At 38.4% G+C, this 9,109-nt stretch overlaps 1 long non-coding RNA gene across 1 annotated transcript; it reads left to right on the top strand.

The window, feature by feature from the left end:
• The first annotated feature begins 2,153 nt into the window (after nt 1-2,153).
• LOC120223893 lies at nt 2,154-6,871 on the top strand. The gene is made up of 3 exons (XR_005526399.1): nt 2,154-2,240; nt 4,130-4,327; nt 6,483-6,871. It is a non-coding gene; the product is annotated as an uncharacterized LOC120223893 (long non-coding RNA).
• Nucleotides 6,872-9,109: the final 2,238 nt, after the last annotated feature.

Genomic DNA, 9,109 nt, shown 5'->3' with positions numbered 1-9,109 from the left:
TTGTACCTTGAAGGCTTACTGAATTTGTTAGTTTTAACAGTTTTTGGTGGAATCTTTGAGCTTTCTATATACAAAAACATGTCTTATACTTTGCTTGCCTCCAGATCAGACAATCTGAAGGTTTCCCCTGGACAACAGTTGCAGTTACTAGGGCTTTCAGATGAGCGCATAAGCTCCATTCTGGAGGGTACCAAAAAACTTTAGTGATACTGAGGGATGGAACTAAGATGGTGTTTCTCTGGTCTATGTTCCCTGAGAGCACCTCTGGAGCTTCTAGATATATGGCAAACCTGATTTCTGCCCCTCAGGCTAAAGTTTCAGGGCAAGTCAATAGGATTTTTTCATAGAAAAACTGAGGGTGTGTTTCAGCCTTTGTATTGCCCTGGAGTTGGTAGCTTGCCAAGAACTGTTTCTCTGATAGGTACAGTCCTGTGGGATCCAGGAATGCAAGCTCCATGGCTCCTGGAGCCAAGCAATCAAGGAACGTCCCATGTGTGGACTACTCTCTTCTATAGGCTTTAATAAGGCAGTGGGGAGCACAGAGCTGGAGTGTGCCCACTGGCTATTATTGGGTCATGGGAGAGTGCAGGGCCAGGGCTTGCCTGATAGCACTCTCTGGGTAGAGGAAAAGTTCATAAATGACCCCTGCCTGTACCTCCATTGCTGAGGCCCCCTAACAGGCCCCCACCCCTCCAGAAGACCCCTTAAGATTAGCAAATGAGTGTCTCCCTCATATAGTCTAGGAGGTTTTCTAACAGCTGCTTTTCTGCTGGTCTCCAGCATGAGTGAATCTGAAAGTGAGCCTTCCAAAGGAAGCATTTTGGTTCCCTCCAGTTTTTTAGGTTGCCTGGTCATTAGTCTTCTAAGACAGACAATTTGGGGGCTCATCTCTTTATTGCAGGTCTCAAGGGCTGGAGTGCCTGATGAGGAAAACAACCTCTCACTCTTCAGGGAGAAACTGCTTTTGTGAGATTCCTCCTAATTGTGGATTGTCATGTGGAGGGTGAGGTTTTTGGCAAGGTCACATCTTTGTGCCTCCATTGTAGACCTTTCACCATTCGTTGTGAAGAAGCCGTTCTGCTACTTTTCAGGTGTTTTTTCAAAGGAATTTTTCCCCATGTAGTTGTAGATTTGGTGTGTCTGTGAATGGAGATAAGTTCAGGATCTCCCTACACCACCATGTAGGACCATCCTCAACACATAGCTCTTTAGTAAAATTTGCTAAATTCGCACAAACAGATATGCTCACATTCTTTTTCCTGTTTGAGGATCAGGACTCTGTCAATGTTCCAACAATATTCCACTTAATAAAATATTCAATGGAACATGTAAAATAGAATGAGCTAAAAATAAATTATCCCCCAATTGTATTCATTCATCATTTAATCAGCAACACATTCAATGGTGTCAAGCTCTGTGTGATACACCATTGAGCAAAACAGACAAAATAATCCTTGCCCTTGTGAAGCCACATTCTATTGTAGAATGTCAGACAGAGTTCCACAAACATAATAAATTAACAAATTATGTTCATTAAGTGATAGTGCCAGGAAAACTAGATCAGATTTATGAGCATGGTGCATTTTAGGAAGAGACTGCAACTTGAAAACAGTTAGATAGAAAAAAAACCCTTCACTGAGAAGGTAACATTTAGGAAAAGGTTTAAAGGAACACTGGGAGTGATCCATCAGGAATGTGTGACAGACAAGCACTTCAGGGAGAGGAATGAGCCTCAGAGTTCGGAGCATGCCTGCCATGTCACAACGACAACAAAAAGAAAGTGACTATGGCTGGAGTAGAGGGAGCTACACAAATAGTTGAAAGCAATAAGGTCAGAAAGCGAATGGGAGTCAGATCACACTGGGCCTTGGATATCAAAGTAAGGAATCTCTCTTTTATTCGGAAAGAAATAAGGAGTCATAGATAAGTTTTGGACAGAAGAGTGGCAAGACTTAATTTCCATTATATCAGGATTGCTCTGGCTGCATTTTTAAGAGTAGACCTGGTAGAGGCATGTGTTCCAGTTAGGAGTTCAGACTACTTACACTAATCTTGGTCATACTGATGTATCAAACAATCCCATAACCTTACTAAATCACCCACAATAAATTTTACTTGTTATGTATTCATTCCCAACACAAGTTTACAGGGTTCTCTGCTCACCATGGCCATTAAGGAGCTTAAACTGGAAGGAAGAAGTGCTGTGTTGGTGATTTCTACAGTATGTCAGGTAGAAAAGGGTATGTAGCAAAATATGCCTCAGTTCTCAACGCTACTTGCGTCACTGCCATTTATGTTTTATTAGCAAAAGCAAGTCACACTGTCATGTCTAACATCAAAGGGAATAGAAAAGAGCAATCCTATCATGGCGTAGAAGGAGAAAAATATCACAGAGAATAAGACAAAAACTCCAGTAACTGGTGATGGTGTCCTGGACTGGGGGTCATCTGGACGGTGGTGGAAGTGTTGAGAAGTCACTGGATTCTGGACATTCTTGGAATATATAGCCAGCCATATTTTCTAACAAATGGAATATTAGATACAAGAAAAATAGAGGCGATGGGGGAGGGGAGTACCTGGGAGGCTCAGTCAGTGAAGTGTCTGTCTTTAGCTCAGGTCATGAACTCACAATTCACGAGTTCAAGTCTCACATTAGGCTCTGTGCTGACAGCTCTGAGCCTGGAGCCTGCATTAGATTCTATGTCTCCCTCTCTCTCTGTTCCTCCCGCACTCAAACTCTGTGTTTCTCTCTCTCTCAAAAATAAATAAACATTTTTTTAAAATATTTTAAAAAAAACAGAAGAGATGGTGATAGCTTTTGGGGATAAAACCTACAAAGAAGGAGTTGCCATCATTGAGATCAAGCAGACTGAGCATTATGCAGAATTTGGAGGGACTTAGGTATTAAGTTTTAGACATTCAAATGGAGAGCTCATAAGCCACAAACACACAAGCCCAGATGTGCAAGGGAGATGTCTGCACTGGAGACACAAAAGGAGGAAGTCAGGAAGGTATAGATGACATTTACAGTTAGAAGATTGGATGAGATGCCAAGGGAGTTGACACAGGTTCAAAGACAGAGCTATTTCACCAGATGCTACAAAGTTGTCGATTTAATAACTGAATTCAGAACTTAATAGTGTTTCTTTAGATCCACCTGATATAGATAATCCTACACCTGTATCCCTGTACCACGTTTATTATATCTAAGTGTATTTGGAAATCTCCACCCATTTTCTGTAACAAGATGATGCATTTGAAGTATACAACAACTGTTCCAGTGTGGGCACTGGTCATGTACAAAGAATGTTCGTTAGTACACAGCCAGCCTTGCCTGTAACATTAATTCCTAACTTCTATTCAAGAAATCCACTATCTAAAAGGTAAAACTCAACTTCTCTTCCATAGGCAGCATTTATTTTCATTCCTATTTTATGCCATATTGTACCAAAAATGTATTCTAGAATTTGTTAATTTATGTGTATGTTCTAAATGCCTTTTTTCTTTATAAAACATTAAGTTCAGGCCATTTTTATAATATTTTTATAGGAGCATAAAGTAGAAGTAATGAAAGAGATAAAAATCTTAGGAATACTGGGAAAATAAATAAAACTAATTATAATAACCACATAAGTTAGGACTTTTAGCAATTGTCTTGATCCTACTTGACTTAATTCACTATTTACAAAATAAGTCTTTAACATTTTTAAAGAAAAACTAAAATAACTTGGCAGTGTTTCACTAGGTTAAACTTTTAAATTCAATTATAAGAGGAAACCAGACAATTCATTGCTTTCCATCAAGAACCCAGCTCGGTGTGAACTCCTTCAGGGACCATATGTCATTCATTTGAAACATGAATGAATATAGCACAGCACATGTGACAGAAGAAGCATATGATTATTTTATTCAACAAATATTTTGGGGAATCTATTTTGTGACAGGTACTGTCCAAAGACAGGGGAATAGAGAAGTAAACTGGCAGATTATTTGCTGCTGTTTATAGTTCATATTCTAGTGGAAAATACAGGAAAAAAACACATACCTAAATTACAGTTTCAGGTTGATGACAAATGGCTGATCGGTATAGAACTTGTTTGTGTGACTTGCTATGCATTTCTGTCCAAAGCCATATGTATGCAGCCCTAGGGCCTTAGCTGGCTTGTACTCAATGTCTGGCCTCCGGATCAGAACTGGCCCTTCGGTTCCTGACGCCAAGAATGATTGGCGCCTCCTCTTCTCGAGTCAGACCAGGCTGGCCCCTTGGAATGGATCAGGAGGGAAGAGGAATATGCAGACGATTTGGCCTCTGAGATCATGAGATACAGTAAGAAAAACAGAAAAACCAGCTCACCCGGGACTGCACTTAGGCAAACTTAATGACTAACCATGAATCACACACGGGTAGTACATATATTGTCCTGGCGGGAATAGGTAGTTGGAAGTCTCACTTGAGAGGGGTACGCTCTGCCCAGGACCTTCGAATGGGACCCCAACCCAGATGTTCACGGCGGTGCTTCCCCAGCCAGAAAGTTGGATGTTGTGAATACCTGAGTTGCTGTATTAAGCCTTTTTTGTTCTTCTCTATACTTATCTCTCCCTCTTTATGTTTACTGTAATTGTTTAATTCTTTATATTCCCTTTCTCTTTTAATTAATGAAATTTTCCTCCACAAAACCAAAAGTGTGGCTATCATCAATTATTATTATTATTCAGAACAATGGAATACACACAATTAAATCAAGATTGGGGAATGCAGAGTGAGGGAAGAAGGGAGAGATTAGGTAGAGGGGGGTGCTGGGGAAAGATGTCTCTTTTCTGGAATGATAACAAAGAAGAAGACACAAGAATAACATAAAGAAACCAGATATATAGAGACCAGAGGAAAGACTTTCCTGGTTAAAAACAAGCAGCAACAATCACAAAGGTCTGTGAAAGGAATGGCCTCTGTGGGTTCAAGAACAGTAAGGCCAGGGGGATTGAATTAGAATCAAAATCCAATTACTTAAGATTGTGTGTAGAAGTAAGAAATCAGGTGAAATTTCAAAGACCAGCTTGTTCATAGATTTTTAAAAGTAATTGGGAAAAGAGATGATGGTGGTTTAGACTAGTAGCAGTAGAAAGGGTGAGAAGAAGTCATATTTGAAAGCTTATGGCTAAGCTTACAGACAGTAAACAGCCAACTCACAGATAGCTGAGCAACTGGTGGATTGATAAGCAGTATGTGCAATTTCAGAGACTGAGAGAGCACGGATAAATCCTGGGGCTTGGGTATCACCCACTGACACAAAGAATACTGGAGGAGCATGAGTATTTCCATGACTTATGAGTCAGGAAATCAATTTTGACCATGCTAAGTTTTGCATGCCAAATTCATATTTAAATTAAGATGTTTAGAAGTGGAAATACCAAATTATGAACTCAGTTGATACATTTGAGGGTTGTCAGCGTATAAAATGAATTCAAATGCATGAGAGTGAGTGTAGTCAACTCAAAAGAGAGAAGAAAAGGTCTGAGAGTGAGCGCATAAACTTTGGGAGTTGGAGACAAAGTCATTAATTAGACTGAAGAAGATTCATTAAGAAGGGAGAAATCCAATAGAGGTTTGTATTTGGGAATCCATAAAAGAAAAAGTTTTCATGAAAGAAGGAAGAGTGTTTTGTATAAAATGATTAATATCTGTATGATGTTGGTTAAATTTTATCACTGGGGTTGACCAGTGAAGGTTTTGGTAACATTTGCCATAGTAATTTCTTACTGCTCTTCAACTTCTCAGTCAAAATTAGTGTTTGAGTTAAAAAAGAACAGGCAGATGTGAAGGTGATAGCAACTAGTTATATGAGAGCACAGTGTATCAAAGAGGTTTTTATTTGTTTTCAGTTGGAAACATTTCTACAGATTTGATTATTGGTAACAGGTGGAAAAGCAGGATATATGAGTGCAGGTACATATATAAGTTTGTTCACAGAAAGATGAATGGGTCTGTTTTTATTTCTTTTATTTTCTCAATGAAAACAAAATCAAAGTCACCAGCATTAAGAGAGTAAGGGAAGGTGTGAGGAGAAAGAAAATGTAAAATAGTCTTCAGAGGAATTACGAGCAATATACCGATGTAAATGTAAACTTCTGTACCAAATGAATCTACATGACTGGGGACTAAAATCTGTAGAGGACTGAGTGTGACAATGGTATAGAATTTGATGGAGTCTCCAAATCAAATATGACAATGATTTTTTAAAAAGCAATAAACTTCATTTAGATACAAACAAACAGATTTTTAAAAAATAAATCCAGATTGGGAAGCTAACAGTCCAGTTCAGCTTTTCCAAAACAAATTCTCAGACTAATATTTTGTTTGATAAAAAATAGATTTCTGTAAAGAAGTGTCAGTGCTCACATGAGTTTGAGATCCATTGACCTAACCAAACCGACACAAAGTTTGTTTGATGGTTTGTTTTGTTCTATTTTATAATTTAACGCAGGACTTGGACCTTGTGAATCTCCAAGACGGTGAATTTGAATGTTGCATTTGAGGATATCCCTTTTTGTGGAGGAAGGGGAGCACTGGAAAAATCTGATTATTTTCCTTTCTCCGATGCACAGTCACTCTGGTAAATACATACAGATCCCTTGGGGGATGGCTAAGAAAATTACATTCTAGCATAATTTTAGTCATACAATTTGGGAGAACCTGCCCTGGTATTTCTGAGTTACAAATATTTTAACACATTCCATTTTCATTTTACTTCCCCTCCATGATTGCTTTATATAATACTTTACATCTTCCCTTCTTCTGTGTTAGGTTAGTAATGTATTACAAATTTATATTGTTAGACATACACATCTAAGTCGTCACTTTTCCTGTGATAGTCAGGCACTAACCACCTGTTGTTTTATTGATTGCAATATTATACTTAACTATGGGAAAAGTAGAAACAGCTTGTTTATTTGAATATGATCTTAGATTTCAAAGAATGGTTACCTCAGAAGAGTGTTACATTTTAAGCAAACACAAATTTAAGAAAAAAAGCAAAACAGTCAAAATTTCCAGTTGCTTATGGTGTTGCTAAAGACAAGGAACTCTAGTTTGTTTTGTTTTGTTATTTAATTTTTTAACATTTATTTATTTTGGAGAGACAGAGAGAAACAGAGCACAAGCAGGGGAGGGGCAGAGAGAGAGGGAGACACAGAATCCGAAGCAAGCTCCAGGCTCTGAGCTAGCTGTCAGCACAAAGCCTGAAATGGGGCTCGAACCCAAGAAATGCAATATCAGGACCTGAGCCAAAGTCGGACGCTCAACAGACAGAGCCACCCAGGTGCCCTAAGACAATGAACTTAAGTAAAATGGGCCACATAGCTCACGGTAGCGAAAGAGATGATGTGCAAATGAGAATGCTATTTTTGTAATTCTGAGACAGGCAAAAACAAAAAGAATATCTAATTGCATCACTTCTGAGAGATAGCTAAACAAAAACCCTCCTGTGCGTTCATAAGCTTTTTCTCCTGTTGTGTTCCATACAACTGAGTTTGCTGAAATTTCCATATACTATGAACTTAATTAGCAATTCAGTGTATGTGGGTCTACAAACTGAGCCAGTGCTGGAACTGACTGTGGGATTGAAGGCAGCCTCATTTTGTTGAGGGATTCTCATCTTTACCAACTGGCCTGTGAAATGTAAAAGCATCACCTGGGTTTCCCTTTTTAACTGAAAGCGTATTGCAAGACTCAGATTGATGTCTCCAGCCCCTTTGCTCTCTGCTCACTGCCCACATAGCAGCTTTAATCACATTCTGAGCAGAGAGAGTTTGTTTTTATCTAAATGCTCCAATTCCACTGTCTCAAAAAGGGATGCCGCAGGACAGAAATGTCTTTTATTGAAATGAGCTGAAAGCACTTACATCCATGAGAAAAGCTGTGCTTTCCTAAGGATACTCAGAAATGACTAATTGTGTCGGATGCCAGGTGCACAAAGAAAATCATTTGGTTTTGCTTTCACAGTTTTTAAGGGAAAAAAGATACCTCGTAGTATACAAAGAATTAGCATATTGCTTTTCAAGATGTATTTATTGTTTCTGAGGACGATACCTGCATTCTTTCTATTTATTATTCAAGTTCAATTTCCTTATAGCTTTTTCTTTTTCCCTTTTTATTTCCATATTGAATTATGATCAGAAAAGCAAGTGGAATTCCATTTTGCAAAATCCTCCTTGATTCATATATAAATTCCAAAAACAATGTAGCGACTATCAGGAGATTTCCATTTCTTTCTTGAGATGCTCTTGATGTGATATCTTTCAAACTGAGTGAGATTAATGAGCATCAATATATTAACATCAATATATTGCAGCTCTTGAACTTACATCTTTTAGTCCGTAAATTCTTTTGTTAATGCAAGTTCTATAGATACTTGCAATGCTATTTCTGTTATTCTTCTTTTTGGTTTTAATTTTTATTCTCTTGCTAGGTCTTTTTTAATCTCAGGGGTGATATTACATAATTATCATTCTTAATGTTTCGATGTTGTGGGCCTTACGCAAGTGGTTCATTTTTTCCAATCCCTAAAGATGAAGACTGACCTAACTTCCATGGCACTGTTCCAAATATTCCTCAGTTGCCATAATTTGGTTCAATGAGATATCTTTCTAGAAATATTTTTTTACACAAATTAACGATGTCAGATTTATTTCATTTGTTTCAATCTATGATAAGGAGTTACATTCACCATTGTGAGAGCTTATTAGTCAAGCCCAAACTGTGTAGGGTAAGTTGTTAGGAAGGGAAAAATGGAACTCTCAGGCATTGAAGATGCAGTACACAGATACAATTTCTTCTTCTTCCAAGAAACTTTAGTTTTGCTCTAAGGGCTTTGAACTAATTGAAGGCAGCTCATACAGGGTGGGGATAGCTAAGGTGGTGGCATAGTACAAGAACCCTAGGCTTGCCTCATCCCTCAAATGCAGCTAGATAGATAACAAGTCATTCTGATACTCAAGAAATCCTCCTGAGGACTGACAGAACAACCTGCACAACAAGAAGGAGAGAAGGGGCAACATAAAGGAGGTTAAGAAGTGTGGACACATAGTTTGGGGAAGAAACAGATCGTGGGTG

Source organism: Hyaena hyaena, unplaced genomic scaffold (genome assembly GCF_003009895.1).
Source record: "Hyaena hyaena isolate Hyena2069 unplaced genomic scaffold, ASM300989v1 scaffold_1067, whole genome shotgun sequence".
Lineage (NCBI taxonomy): Eukaryota > Metazoa > Chordata > Mammalia > Carnivora > Hyaenidae > Hyaena > Hyaena hyaena.
Note: the sequence above shows the minus strand (reverse complement) of the source record. Positions and strands in the feature narration are given on the sequence as shown.